This window comes from Quercus lobata, chromosome 2 (genome assembly GCF_001633185.2).
Source record: "Quercus lobata isolate SW786 chromosome 2, ValleyOak3.0 Primary Assembly, whole genome shotgun sequence".
Lineage (NCBI taxonomy): Eukaryota > Viridiplantae > Streptophyta > Magnoliopsida > Fagales > Fagaceae > Quercus > Quercus lobata.
The window spans coordinates 91,932,337-91,948,371 of NC_044905.1; the positions used below are offsets into that span (position 1 = coordinate 91,932,337).

At 37.1% G+C, this 16,035-nt stretch overlaps 1 pseudogene across 1 annotated transcript; it reads right to left on the bottom strand.

Annotated features, from left to right (window-relative positions):
• Nucleotides 1-12,128: 12,128 nt before the first annotated feature.
• Nucleotides 12,129-16,035, bottom strand: LOC115977200 (annotated as a pseudogene). Its single transcript, XR_004088499.1, has 3 exons — nucleotides 15,595-16,035; nucleotides 13,043-13,804; nucleotides 12,129-12,398 (listed from the first exon to the last, which is right to left on the bottom strand). The product of XR_004088499.1 is annotated as a class V chitinase CHIT5b-like (transcript).

The following is a 16,035-nucleotide window of genomic DNA, read 5'->3' on the forward strand; positions in this document are numbered from 1 at the left end:
AGGTTTATCATTTATGCATTTGCTAATTACCAAAATAGAAGAGAATGCGATGAGACCTAATATAAAAAAATTGACACCGAAATATATAGCATTGAAGTCATTATTTCATGTGTGTGTTCATTTTTTGGTGCTAGAGATATCGTCACATTTATGTCTAGCTAATTCGGTAGTTGACAAACGCATAAACCTCACTAGACTAATTTACTTCATTTTATTGGAAAGGGATGAGATTTACTTCATTTTTTTTTTTTTTTGAGACAAAAAAATGGGGGTGTTTATGGTTATATTAAACCCCCGGGCAGAGCACACACGCTTAGGGATGTGATGCCCACCAACGGACTCCTGCTGGTAGCGGGAATCGAACCTGAGCGTATTAGGTAGAGCGAACGAACTATACCCAGTTGAGCCAAGCCCCCGTTGGCAAATTTACTTCATTTTATTTTGATGTTTTATATATAAAGAGTATATGATAAAAGGGTTTGAAGGGAATTGGAAGGATAAGATTTCATTGGGGTATTTGGATGGTGAAAGACTCCATTTTTAGTGAAAGATTCCATTTATTTTTTTAAAATGATAATGTTTGCAAGAATGTGTGTAATAATAATTTCCCTTATATGAATGCTCTGGTTGTATAAGCCTAAGATTTCGGCGAATAGTACATATGACAATAAAAGGTGAACCTATATATTGAATAGAAAAAGGTTGAATCTTTTTAATTTTTTATTTTCCTCGATCGTATAAAGGAGATTGAATAGTATAAACTATAAAGAAGCCTGAATGAATGCAATAGAAATCAGGTTAAAAGCATTATAGAAGTACTATATGCTGAGCGAAGGTGTGTGTTTCCCATTTGAATTAGAACGGGAGAAGCTATCAAATAAAATAAAAAAAGAACGGGAGTGAATCACGAGCTCTTAAGAATAAAAAGAAAAGTCGCGTAACAAAGGATAAAAAGAAAAGAAAAAACAATCAGTATTTTTTTGGATTTATGATAGCTTCATGCAAATGGTTGTACAATTCTACCCATCAAATATACATATATTTTCTTCCAAACTTATCTTTCAAAATCTTCCAAAATCTCCTATACAATATATATATATATATATATATATATATATATATATAATTCTAGGAACACATTCAGTTCCACACCTAATTTCACAATATATTAATACTTGTGATTGTTAGTGCATGCAGTAGATACTTTCTACCCACTCCTATATACATGAACCAATCACTTATTATCAATTCCTCAGAACGCATAAATAAGGAAGTTCGGGTATGAAAATGGGTGAGGTTCATAGTATTGTTTATTTAAAAATATTTCATCCCTCAAATAAGCAAGTTATCATAGACTATAGTATATCTCAATGATCGAAATATTTTCAAATGAAAAAAAAATGTAAGTCTTAAACTTTTTTTTCCTTTGCTTTTTTGCTTAGTGATAGTAGTAGGTTAGTTACTTATTTAGTAGATGGAAGCTACTCCTTTTGAAGTTTTTACAAAAATTATCGGTCTCTTTGAAAATGGTGTCCTAACCATATTGGTACATATTCGTTGTTACCATTTATTGACATAATTATCTGTTTGTGGATTTATTTAGTTGACATCTTTGCCAAACCTCTATATATCTTTCACTAGTTTGCATTAGTGACAGAATCAGGATTTTAGTCCAGTCAGACAAAATTAAAAGTTATAATTGAAATATAATTAATTGAAAAAATGTTGATTATTATAAGTAATAAATAACTAAACAAAATTTTGACTTTCACATAAAATACAACAAAATATAATTTAATTTTTAATAAACAGTATCATTTCAAAGATATTAACAAATATAGGTATTATATATTCACCAACGGAATAACTTGAAAGAGTAATCCAAATATAAGAAATTTAAACTTATAACAAGTATTATTCCAGCGCGTTGCACGGTTTTGACTATAATTTTTTAGAGAATTTTATTAAGAAATAATAAATTAATAATCACTTGAGTCTATAACATATAAATTGTATATAAAGTATAGTTGTGTCAAGCAATCACACAACATATTTATATTAAAAAAAAAAACCATAATTATCTTCTAACTTATCGATTGTCTTATAATGACATTTGTAGTTACATCTGAATTGTGTTATGCACATGAAGAGCATAAATTGCATGGTATTTTTTTTTTTTTCAAAACTTTATTTAGAGTTATGTTTTGAGATACACTAATGACCTCTAAAGAGAATCTCCTTATAAATGAGTGAAGAGTCATAAAAAATATAACATTAAAGGAGTCCTATGGAAGAAAAGTGATATAGACAATTGTTAAAAAAAAAAATTATTAATTCAAGCAAAGTTGCGGGCTCATATTGAGGTGTGGATTCATTTTCGTGACGTAGATTTAATATTATTTGCTTATAGCAATCTTGTGAAAGAATATGTTGTTGATATTCATAAGATGCTTTGTTTTATATTTTTTTTTTCTCATGAATATTATTCAAATGTCTTGTGGGTCCTAACTATAGGTATGAATATTAATATTTGTAAAAACCAAAACAATAATTAATTACAATGAAAAAAAATTACATGCTCATAATGTTAGACAATCTCTTCCACACGCGCATATAATATTACTAACAACAAAAAACAAAAATGAGAAATAGTAACATAAAATTTTACTATTTAAAAAATTAATTTAATCTAATAAAAAGATGAAATCCTTGTTAGAATATAAAATTTGATAATTCTTAGATAATAAAAAGATAAAACGTGAATATTAAGGTTTATATAATGGATTTCACTCATATAAAATATATAAGAAAAAAAAAGCACACACAAAAACAAAGAAGAGAAATACATACCAATAATACTGTGGATGATAAGTTTGATAAAGCATTCTACTATAGATTTCACAAATGTTGAATTGCCTAAGTAATAAGAACAATTGTTTTTATCTAAAAAAGTTACTGTAATTTGGTGAAGTCACTTAACGTAATCACGGTTATACATAAACTTCAAGGAGGGCAAGGGAAAATATAGTTTGATATGACTAAAAAGGTTATATGTTTTATTAAAACACTACGGAGAATTTGATCTGAACAAATAAACTGTTGTTTTCATTAAAAAAAATTATTGCAATTTTGTAAATCTGCAATTTGAGGAAGCTGCATGGTTTCTAAGTCTTTACTACAATTTGGTAAAGCCACTAGGCGTAACCACGACTTCTAAGCCCACCTTTTATAATATAGTATATGATGATATGATATAAGATTTAAATGCTAGAGAGTAAATAAGAAAACAATCCAGTTTAGAAAGCATTGAAATTTGACAATATACCTTTAAATTTTAAAGAAATTCTATATTTGATTTATTTTAAAATTTTGTACAATGTTAAATTTTTTTTTTTCCTACCTCAAGTCCTTAATTATCTTTCACTTCCAAATGTTACATATAAGTGTATGAAAAACCTAAAAAAGAATATATATATATATATATATATATATATATATATATATATATATATATATATATATATATGTGTGTGTGTGTGGGGGGGGGGGGGGGGATTGGCCCAAACAAGCCCACTTAATCGAAACCCAAAATAGGGCTTGGGGTCCATCGAGGCAACTTGTTGTGATACACGTGGAGTTGACCCTGGGCCTTATAACTGCAAGCGTAACCCTAAGGTCGAGATAACAAGTAAATGGACATCATGCCGAGGGAGTTTCAGGTGATCGACCTAGACACTGACGAGTGAAAAGGAAAGTAGGCATAGGACACTTACATGGCAGGGTCAGTAATCGAGGGCAGGCTGTGCCTATGGGGAAGTTTACTGCCGAGTACTCATTGGCGTCTGGAACAAGTTCTAAGGGAATCCTCTAAAGTCATGAGGATCCCTTGGGATTCTAAGAGACATGGGAATAAGTGTGAAGTGGGGAGGCAATGATGAGGACCCCACTAGCAAGAGGCTATAAAAGGGAAAGGGAGACAAAGAGTAAGGGGTTGGAAAAAATTTCTAGGAAGGGAGGCATAGAGGGGAAAACACTGGAAACATATGGGGATTAAGGGAAAATTTGGTGAGGGTTGTGAAGGAAGGACAAAGGAGGTCAAACCAGGCGAAGCTCAGAGCCCAACTGGTAGGATTGTGTGGTAGCCCACTTATAAATTAATTGGGGGCCCAAACACCATCTTTCAGGCAAGATTTGATGCTCACAATATATATATATAAGTTGGGTTTAGAACCGTAGTTGCACCAAATGACTTCATCAAATTACAAAAAAAAATTCACTTTTTTAGATAAATACAAAAACTTAGTTGACGTTGCACATATATTAGACTTCATTCTCTCCATTTTGTCTCCTTAATTTTTATTTTCAATTTCTTCTCCAAAACTATTTTTTTATTTTTTTTAAATAGGAACTTCTCTGTAACTTTGAGTTTATGTGTTGATTTATTTTTCTTTCTTTTCTTTTTTTTTTTTCGGTAAAACAAGCTTTATCATTACTTAGGAATTCACAAGTCTATTACAACGTAAATTAGCCTTATCAAAGTCTAATATATCCTCCACCACAGACGGTGGGTTACAAAACATTACAAAGCTAGACAAAAGTTGCGCTCCTAATTTAGCCAAAGCATCAGCGCATTGGTTTGCTTCCCGGAAGGCATGGATCACGCGCTTGCTTGGGATTTCCTTCAAGAGACTCCTGCAATCAGATAAGAGAGGCTCCATTAAGAGATTTTCAGTTTCATTATTCATTAGAATAACTATACTCAAAGCATCAAGTTCAACAATAAGTTGCTGAATGCCCATCTCCTTTGCTAACAACAACCCGTCTCTCAAAGCCCAAAGCTCAGCCAATGCACTATTAGTGAGCCCAAGGCCTCTAGCAAACCCCTTCAGCCAAGTCCCCTCATGATCTATAATTAAACCCCCTCCACCAGCTCTATCCGGCCTCCTCATTGCTGAACCATCGGTATTAAGTTTCATCCAACCCCTTGGAGGCTTCTCCCACCCCACGGGGACAATGGTTTTTTGTTGTTTGATCTTAGAAGCAAGACCAATGGCAAAATATTCAGTACCGGCTTGGATACATTTCCTCCAAAAGTGAGAATCCACCACACCAGTCCTAAAAATGAAATTATTTCTATGAGTCCATAGGTGCCACAAACCCATAGGAAATAGCACTCTCCAAGGAATTCCTTTCACAGCAGCATTCATGCCATCTTTACAATTGATTTCCAGCCAAGTTTTAAAGGGCAAATTGAAAGAATTCATGTTGCAATGGGGCACTTGCAGCTGTGACCAGAACTGATGAGCAACTTCACAGCTCCTAAATAAGTGTTCAATAGATTCATTATGCTTGCAACACATTTTACACAAAGGATCAAGGCTTAAACCTCTTGAACCCAACACTTGTGCTGTAGGAAGACTATCATGAAGACATTGCCAAATAAGGAATTGGATCTTTGGCAAAGTTTCAGATTTCCAAACCCAATTAAATGACAAAGTACCCGGGTTCAGGGGATTTAAGCCCCTTGCAAGCAGATATGCAGCTTGGATAGAGAATAATCCATTATTAGAGTATGCCCACATGAGACTATCACACTCTTGGTTAACAAAAGAGAAAGGAGTAGCCTTAATGGTGTTTTGCACACTTTCAGGAAGCTCAAAGGAAATGCTTGAAGGCCTCCACACAAGGTTATCATCAAAGCATTGCCTCACAGTCAACACTTCCTCCTCCCGGGTTAGTGGTCCTTCAATTAGCTCCCTAAGTCTCCCACAAGGCAGCCAGAAATCCCTCCACATGCTCACAGACTCCCCCTTTCTTATGGTCCATCTTAAGCCTTTAACATAAGTAGGCCCTCCCTTCTTACAAGCAGCCCATACCCGAGAGCAAGGCAAATGCCTGCCAACATCAGTAACTCTGTTAGGACAGAGATATTTGGCTGCTAGCATCTTTGCCCAAGGTTTCTCCCCCTCTTGACCAAGCCTCCAACAAAGCTTGGCTAAAATGGCTTCATTTCTATGTTTCATAGAAAAAAGCCCCAAACCTCCCAACTCTTTAGGCAAAGTAACAGTGCTCCACTTCACCATATGCATCCTCCTCCTTTCCTTTGTTGACCCCCATATGAAATCCCTCATCATTTTGTCCATGGCATCACACACCTTGACTGGAAGGCAGTGGCACTGCATGTAGTACTCGGCAATGGGAGCAGCAGCAGTCTTTGCAAGCACAAGTCTCCCAGCTTTAGACAGAACTTTAGACTTCCAACCAGCTAGTTTACTTTGGATTTTGTCCAAAATAAAATTGAAAGCAGTGCCAACTCTACCTTTGTGGATGATGGGGAAGCCCAAGTATTTACCTAGGTTATTGGTAGCAATGATTCCCATTTTCTTGCATAAAGTACTCCGCCTCCTAGCAGGAACATTTGAAGAGAAGAAAATTCTAGATTTTCCATAGTTAACCTTCTGCCCAGCCATGTTACAAAAGTTATTAAGAACTTCCATAATAGCATTACAATTCTTGGTATTAGCCTTAGCAAAAAGCAGAATGTCATCAGCAAAAAGAACATGAGAGAAGCTAGGCCCATTTCTAGAAGCTTTAACCATATCCCACTTCTTATCCTCACACTTCTTGGTAATTTGAGCTCCAAAAAACTCCATGCATAAGAGGAAAAGATAGGGAGAAATAGGATCCCCTTGCCTTATTCCTCTTGAAGGGCAGAATGATGGAAGTTTACTTCCATTGAAGAGAAGGGAAGTGGAAGACGTAGCAACACAACTTAGGATGAGCTTGATGATGTTCTCAGGAAAACCAAAATGTATGAGAATCATCCTGATAAAGCTCCACTCTAATCGGTCATAAGCTTTCTCCAAGTCTATCTTAACCACCATATACCCATCTTTCCCTCTTCTATTTCCAAGAGAATAGATAAGCTCTTGAGCAATGATTACATTGTTTGAACCTCTCCTTCCCTCCAGAAAAGCAGCTTGCATGGGAGAAATAAGCTTAGGCAGAAGGGGTTTAATTCTATGAACGAGAATTTTTGAAACGATTTTATACACAGTGTTACAAAGGCTAATAGGTCTAAAATGGCTCACTGTTTCAGGTCCCAATTGCTTAGGGATCAAGGCTATCAGAGTATGGTTAAGATCATCAGGAACTTTATGGTTAGCAAAAAAATTTTTCACTTCATTCCTCACAGACTCCCCAACCACCAGCCAGAATCTCTGGTAAAAACCAGCATGCATACCATCATTTCCAGGGGCCTTGTAAGGCTTCATGGACTTAAGAGCATCCCAAATTTCTTTATTAGAAGGCATCAGCCCTAAAGCATTAGCTTCTTCAGTCTCTAGCCTCATGCACCACTCTGTATCCCATCCTTGAAACCAAGGACAAGCAATTTGATCTGTCTGATAAAGCTTAATAAAGGTTTTGGAAAAAACTTCTTGAACTTGCTCCACATTGTGGACCCAAACCCCATCATCATTCAATATGCTAGTGATCCTGTTCTTACTTCTTCTTGCCAGGGTAGTCAAATGGAAGTAAGCAGTATTTCTTTCCCCAAAAATAGTCCAATTGACCCTTGACTTCATAGACCACAGCTCCTCTTCAAGTTGTAGAATCTCATTATATTCCTCTGATAATTGATCTTGGAGGTTAATGAGAAAGTTATTAGGGTTAAAGGCAAGGGCACGCTGGGCTCCCAGCAGTCTAGACATGATCTGCCTTTTCCTCACAAAAATATTTCTAAAGACTTCTTTGTTCCAAATTTGGACCTTATGGGTGAACCTAGTGACAGCTCCAGGAAGATTAAATTCCATGCCATTCCAAGATTCCCTAACAATGGCTGTAAAATCATTGTGGCTCAACCACATAGGTTGGAACCTAAATGGTCGGTTGGAAGCATTAGACAAATTAGGGCACAGATTAAGTAATAAGGGGCAATGATCCGAATTTACCCTAGCCAAATGAGTTACATTAGCTTCAGGGAAAGCAGCTTTCCAAACAGGATTAGCCCAGACTCTATCCAGCCTACATTGGATGAGACCCCCCAGTTCTCTTTTATTAGTCCAGGTAAATTTAGGCCCTGAGAAACCCAAGTCCAACATTTGACACTCATTCATACAATCAAGTATAGCCCTCACTCTTCTTTGACAAATAGGATTACCCCCTGCCTTTTCTTCCTCAGATATAACCTCATTGAAATCACCCATAAGAGCCCAAGGAAGGTCATGCAATGTAGCAATTAATTTAAGGTTTTCCCATAACATGCATCTTTCAGCAAACCTAGGACTAGCATAAATAGCACTAATGATCCAGGAAAGGGATTGAGACCTTACCCGGATAATTGCATGTATCTCCTGCTCCGTAGAGGCTAGAACTTCCACATGCACCAAGTCAGTCCTCCACAGCATCCAAATGCCCCCAGCAAAACCAATAGTATCAGCAACTACAGAGCCATCAAAAGGCAGGGACTCAATCAACTCTACAGCCCGAGCACCACTCATTCTGGTCTCTGTGATAATCATCAGCAAAGGAGCATGCCACTCAACTAAATCCAACATTGTCTTTCTGAATTGGGGCTTCATAGCACCCCTACAATTCCAGATTAAGATGTTCATCATCTTCAAAGAAACTTCAGAGGATTCACACGGCACCAAGGCAGCAGCAACCTCAATGTCCCTCAACCTCCATGCACCCATCACCTCCTCCTTGCTCAGCAACCAATCTCGGGTGACCGAGTGTTGGATTATCCCCCTCTCCCCTATTGAGGATTTGGTAAGGATGGTGCCTGAGCTCAATGCTTCTGTCAGCTGAAACATCTTCATCATGTGAACGCTCCCTTTCAACAAGCATTCCACAGGTTTGTCCTGTAGACTCTTCCTCACAACCATCAAATTTCTCATCCATTTGTTCTCCGCCTTTGTCAGCGATTTTTCCGAGTGTTGCACACTTGATCCTGTCGCTGGCGAGCTTGAGCTCACTGGTGGAGGGGATTGGAAGGCTGGTTGGTCCGTGACAAATCTCCACCATGGATTCGGTGTCAGCTCTCATGCTCTGTTCATCGCAGGAAGATAGCCTAACGATCTGCTCTCCTCCGTCAACGGAAATATATTTTTCCAGGCCAGCATCAACTCCAGCTCGAACCATCCCCACACCTCCGTTGGATCCTGCCTTATCCACCTGATCGTCTCTTCTCCGATCGGAATGATTTTTCCCTTGTAGAACAACGCCCAACTCTCTACTCTCTCCATGGTTTTTGATCTTTAGGGTGTTTGACTCCCTTACCTTATCCGTTAACCCAGACTTAGTCACTGCCTTGGCTGCAATAGAAGAGGTGCCAGGCCTTTGGGCCGATCTATCTTCACTCAATGGGCCTGCATTTGCCCCAAAAACAAACAACTCCTTTTCCTTACTCAGGCCCATTTCACTAACTTGTGAACCAACGGTCACTTTGGTTTTCTGCTTGGGGCTTACACGGCTACCATTCCTAGCAGTGCTTTTTCTGTCAGAAGTCTTGTTGTGATGCAACGGTGAGCTCGTGAACTCTTCCCTATGCTGCCTATCGCCCTGCAAACCCGGAGCTTTTCTTTTCCCAACTGCCCTATCATTATCCTCTGCCCTATGCACGGTCTTATCATCGGTTTGGCTGCCACTAGCTCCACTCTGCTTGTCTCGACTTTTGTTATGAGATTTTCGTCTGGTAACGATCATCCACTCCCCATACTCATCCTGCTGGCTGGCAGCAGTTTCTTCAACCACCGGCGTTGTAGCTACGCCACTCTGAACCTCCTGACTTCCACTGCCATGCTCCTCCTGGACACCCCTGCTCTGCCCCCGAACTAAGAATGGACACACTTCCCTTCCATGCCCAATTCGTCCACACTCAAAGCAGAGGGTGCCAATGCCTTCGTACATTATACTCTGCTTCAGCCGCCCCAAAAAGATGGACTTAGGCAGAGGTTTGTCCAGGTTAACCTGGACACATAGGCGAGCAAAACGCCCTCTAACTCCATTGGCAGTGTTAGCATCAATTCGTAAAACAGGGCCAATAGCTTTGCCAATCTTCATCAACGCATTATACTCATAGAACTCTATAGGTAATTCCGGTAGCCTAATCCACACTGCAACTGAAGAGAAAGTAGCTGTAGATGCATGGAATTCAGGTTACTTTTTAATGCTTCAATGCTTCATTTAAGTTACTTTTTATTTGGTCTTTATTATATCTAGTTGTTTTCAATCTCTGTTTATTGCATAGCTTTAATATATATATTTTTTTGTAATAGGATTTGAACCCATGCTCTTGAGGTAGCAAATGAACCAACTAGATTTGCTAAAGGTGAAAATGATGTACACATATGGCTGGAGGATGTCTCCCTAATAATTTGAAACCAAGTTCTTGAATTAACATTTTTTTTTTTTTGTATTTAATTTTCTTATTCTTTGTAAGGCATTGATTTTATTGCATGTGTTTTTTGATAAAGTTTATGATAGCTATTTTGTTTTTTTGAGAGTTTAATACTGTATTTCACTGTGATTATCAATATGTATTTTAAGAGTTTTAATTGGTAACATATATTCTTCCATGAATATAAATTAAAGAGAAATTTTTGTGCAAAAAAAAAAAATAGTAAACTTGAAGAACCAAGTTGGTTGACTATTTGAAACCCAACTTGAAGAAGTAAAATTAGTAACTTTTTTGTTGGGTTAAGATAATTAAACATTTTTATTATTTAAAAAAAATAATTTCAAAACTATATATAAGAAAAAAAATATCTTATTCATGATATAAACATATTTAGCGTTATATATAAATAAATAAATATATATATATATATATATATTTATATAAAAGTAATATCTTATTAAAAGAGTGCAATAAATTAATATGTTTGTTTTTAGAATGCATAAGATGATTTATTATTATTTTTTTCGTAACTTATTTTTTGCCAATATCATGAAACAAAATATGTAAGCTTTGCTTCAAACTTACGTTTTGAATTTGTCATTAATTGTTTTGCAAAATTTTTCATTATTTTTAATGTTTATTAATTTAGATTATTCTTCATTATTGAATTGAGATTTCCATTTAAATATGGTTTCAATTGTTGTTTTGGATAGTTTTTATTATTAAATTCAAGGTTTTTCCATTTAAATATACATTGGTGATTAATTGAGCCTTAAAGCTCAATATATATATATATATATTTGCATTTTATAATACCTTAGTTTCACACAATATGCATTCATTATATAACTTAAAAGTAAAATATTCTGTATCCAAAAAAAAAAAAAAAAGAGAGTAAAATATTCATTTATTTTTATTATCTATTCTATTATTTAATTTTAAGTAAATTAAAAAAAAAATTATTTACATATGAATTTTGATTAAGTTGTGCATCGCACGGACATAATGCTAATTTCATTGTAAAACCTAAGTCTTGTGCCACTTAAATTTTTTTTTTTTTTTTTTTTGTATTTTCCAATTAAATAGCTGTCCCACTATAAATGAGAAAGTATAACCTTTAAAAAATTATGAAAAAGAAACAAAAGTTCAAAATGCTAATTTTCTTTTAATTTCAAATTTGAGTTGAATTCTAAATCATATAATATCATATACTATATTATACTATATAATAAAAGTTGGGTATAAAAGCCGTAGTTAGACTAAGTGGCTACACCAAATTACAATAGTTTTTTTAGATAATATCAATATATGAACAATAAGTTAATTGTTCTTCTATTGCTTCAATTCATTGGATATACTAAAGTATAATAGTTTATAGTGAATTATTATTATTATTATTATTATTTATTTTTATGCTTTGTCCCAATTCTTTCTTATTTGATTTTTAGGGAAAATTACACTTTGTCTCCTTTAACTATACTTCATATTACACTTACCCCCTTAAACATGTGGATGCACGCTTAACCCCTCTAAACTATTATCCCTTGCATATTTTGCACCCCACTGTTAGTTAGCTGTTAATTTGGACGAAATTTAGAGCTATGTGACCAGCACGTGACATTTGCAATAATAATAAAAGACCGAATTATGATCAAGGATATGTGATACAAATTTAAAGAAAAAATAAATTGAATACACTGTTGTTTGATTGTAAATTGTAATAAAATGAAATTAAAATTTGACAGTAGATATGCATTGAGTTTAATTTTGTCACAACAAACAACCTCTCTCTTACACGTTTGCACACATGCCTATTGATGCATATTATATCTTCTAAAATTATAACCGATTACACTCGAATAGATGGTTTTACTATAAAACACGTAGAATATGGTACTTGATCTCCAACAGATAGTTGAAATCTCCTGATCAGAGCTCACATCAGGGAAGATAAGGAAACTTCATTCTCATTAATCTTGGATCCATGCCCTCGATGCTGCATATTAATAAGTTATAACCAAATATTAATTAATTTAATGAAAAGTATTTAAAATACCATTTGAAAAGTTCGTAGTATGTCGTGTTATAACTAAATTGTTCTTCCACTCTATCAGAAAAAGACAAAGAACAAAGTTAAAAACTTAAGTACATTAAATTTGAGTAATTATTATTAAAAGAAATATATATATATATATATATATATTTATATATATAAAACTTTTCCACAACTTGTTTAATGTGGTAAGTAAAAGAAGCACATTAGATTAATAGTGTGAAAAAAAGTAAGTTTTTCTATTTTTTTTGGAGAAGAAAAAAGAAGTAATAAGTTTAATGTGTGAATAGCAGGTATTTTTTTTTCTTAAATGAGGATGAATGGTGACACCAAATTGTTACGAACTGTTTCACTAAAGTTTTTATGGGTTATAATGAGATAAGTTTGTGAGAAAACTCGTGACATTTTTATGAAATAATAAAGGTTTTGGTCAAGTGCTTATGTGCATTGCATTTATCAAGATTATGATACTTTTGATCACGTATCATAATTTTTGACGGATTCAATGCATGAGCACTAACCCAATATTTATTATTTACTCTCTGAAAATTTTGGTATTTGGAACAAAATATATTGAATGAGATTACCTTGTGCTGTGACTTTCCATTCAGTATCATAGCTGATGGCCCAAAAGAAATACCCACGAAGCCCAAGCGCCTGAGCAAACCCAACCTTCACTGTTGTAGACAGAGCATCATCATACCCAACCCACAATGACCCAACATAAGAATAAGTAGATACAGTATTCACATCATATGCTATAGTGGCATCATTCTTCTTATTAAACTCCACCACCTCAGAGTAAAGAAGCACACCATCATCTCCTGGGCCCACACCAACTGCTGGTGCTCCTACTCCATGCAATTTGGGGTCTTTGAGCTTCCATGATTTTCCATAGAGTGGCAAGCCCATGACTATCTTGTTTCCAGGTACTCCAGCCCTGATCCAAGACTTAAGCCCATATATTGAGCTCAAATTAGTGTTTGGGTCAAACAATGCAGCATGGGCCCCAGTTGCAGAAGTGTTCCATGACCCATGATAGTCATAACACATCACATTGACCCAATCCATGTAGTTCTTAATCGCAGCCGCCGGATAGGAGCGGCGGTCGCCGTATACAAGGAAGTCTGCCGAGTAGTACACGGCGGCGGTGAGCAGTAGAGGGGGCCTATGTGTGATCCTAGCCTCGTTTTCGATTGCATAGCGCCACTCTTTTAGTAATTGGGCAAAATAATTCATTTCCTTCGAACTTTCAGGGAATTCCCAGTCCAAGTCAAACCCATCAAACCCATATTTACGTGCAACATCAATAGTAGCATTTATGAAGATTTGACGTTGTTAAATATTAGCAACGCGATGTGTTATACCATATTGTGTATGCTAGAATGGATGCGGAAAGGGGAAGCATAGAATAGGAACACTGAGAACACGAGGGTTACGTGGTTCAGCCTTGCGGCCTACATCCACGGAGGAATCCCTTAAGGGCTACATCTTTATTATGTATAAGAGTGTAGTACAATAACTTCCTATGTTACAATGAACCCTAACATGAGTATATATAGGCGACTAAACCCTAGACTACTAGTACAAGCAGGAATGGGCTTAGCCCTATTATATTGGGCTAATATGTCTAATATATATCTCTAACACCCTCCCTCAAACTCAAGGCGGAAGCTCGATGAAGACTTGAGGTTGGATAAGCATGAGAAGATCACTTGAAGATGCTTTGAAGAATGCCTTTGAAGAAACCACAATGAAGAATGTGCCAAATGTCCAATTTTGGAGCTTCAAATGAAGAAACGGAGGCCAAAATCGGAATCTACGCGAAAAACTGAGCAAGATAGGCCTTTTTGGAAATTTTGACTTTTGGTCAAAAGTCAACGCAAGAAGTCAAAAGTCAAAGTCCAGAGTCAAGTCAACAGTCAAAGTGCTCACGGGTCAGATCCGGGTGGTCCGGGTCGGGTCGGTCCGGGTCGTGGTGCTGACGAGACGACACTGCTGACGTGGCTGATGACGTGTCGCTGACGTGGACTAGGGCTGACGTGGATGTGCTTGCGTGGCTGCTGACGTGGAGTGATGACGTCATCCAGATGACGTCAGCAGCAGATTTCCGGCGAGTGGAAGGCGCGTGACGGAGAAGCCAGCGCGTGGATGAGAAGCCGGAAAATAGGGAGGCGCGTGAAGGCGCGTGTGAGCTCGGTTGAGCCCCAGAATTTCAGGTTCTGTAGATCGGTGGACAAGGAGGCCGTCATGGCGGCGCGTGTACGAAGAACACGATCCGAAGTCAGAATCTGAGGCAGCGCGTGGATGATTTTCCGAAGACAACTGTGGCGCGTGGAAGCGCGTGAGAGCTCGTATGATTACCAGATTCTCAGGCCAAGTGGATCGGTGGACGACAAGGCCGGCTTGGCGGCGCGTGTGACTGTGATCCGAGCTGGGAGTTGAGAATCTTTGGCGGCGCGTGTGAGAGTTCCAGGAGCCATTGGTCGCGCGTGGTGGCGCGTGCGGCTGCCGTTGGAGGTCGGGTTTCTGGGTTTTGGCCGCGATATGCCGTGGAGCACCTATGTCTTGTTGGTTTCATCAGGCGAAGGCTTGATGTGCACAGATCTGATAATTTAAGTCCTCGCTTTGCTTGAGTTTGTGGATCTTGGACACAGCACTGCGCCACGGTGGCTGCGAGATGCGATGAATTCTAGATCCAGCAGAGAAACATGTGTGACTTCAGATGGTGGTATGCACGTGAGAATCTTCTTTACTTGCTAGAGATGTTTTGTTTGATGCCAAGAACGGAGTTTGGCTCTGATACCATGTTAAATATTAGCAACGCGATGTGTTATACCATATTGTGTATGCTAGAATGGATGCGGAAAGGGGAAGCATAGAATAGGAACACTGAGAACACGAGGGTTACGTGGTTCAGCCTTGCGGCCTACATCCACGGAGGAATCCCTTAAAGGCTACATCTTTATTATGTATAAGAGTGTAGTACAATAACTTCCTATGTTACAATGAACCCTAACATGAGTATATATAGGCGACTAAACCCTAGACTACTAGTACAAGCAGGAATGGGCTTAGCCCTATTATATTGGGCTAATATGTCTAATATATATCTCTAACAGACGTGTCAATGCTTTGGATGCCATGCGACCAAAACGGTCTGGATCAACACCTCCTCCACCGATGGAGTAAAGAGCCTTCACAGGTGGGTTTTTGTGATGAAGTGTGGTGGCGAAATTTGAGAGGTTCTTAGCTTCTGAACTTGATATGTTGAACTTGAAGGTAACGTTGCTAGGCACAAGAAAAGAATAGATGATGTGAGTGAAATATGATGTGTTTATAGCTGAAGGTGGGAGATTATCTAATGCCCATGAAGGGTAATAACCAGCTTTGACCACTGGATGTGATGCTATAACACATCCAGTGGAGATGAACAAAGAGAATACAAAAGAAAGAAAGTACACAAAGTTGAAGCTTGCCATTGTTTGAAACTGAATGATCCTCTCCAGTGGAGTTATCATTAAGAGAGTTCAAGATAAGAGTGTTATATAGGGAACATAAAGCTGTGAAACAGCAAGGG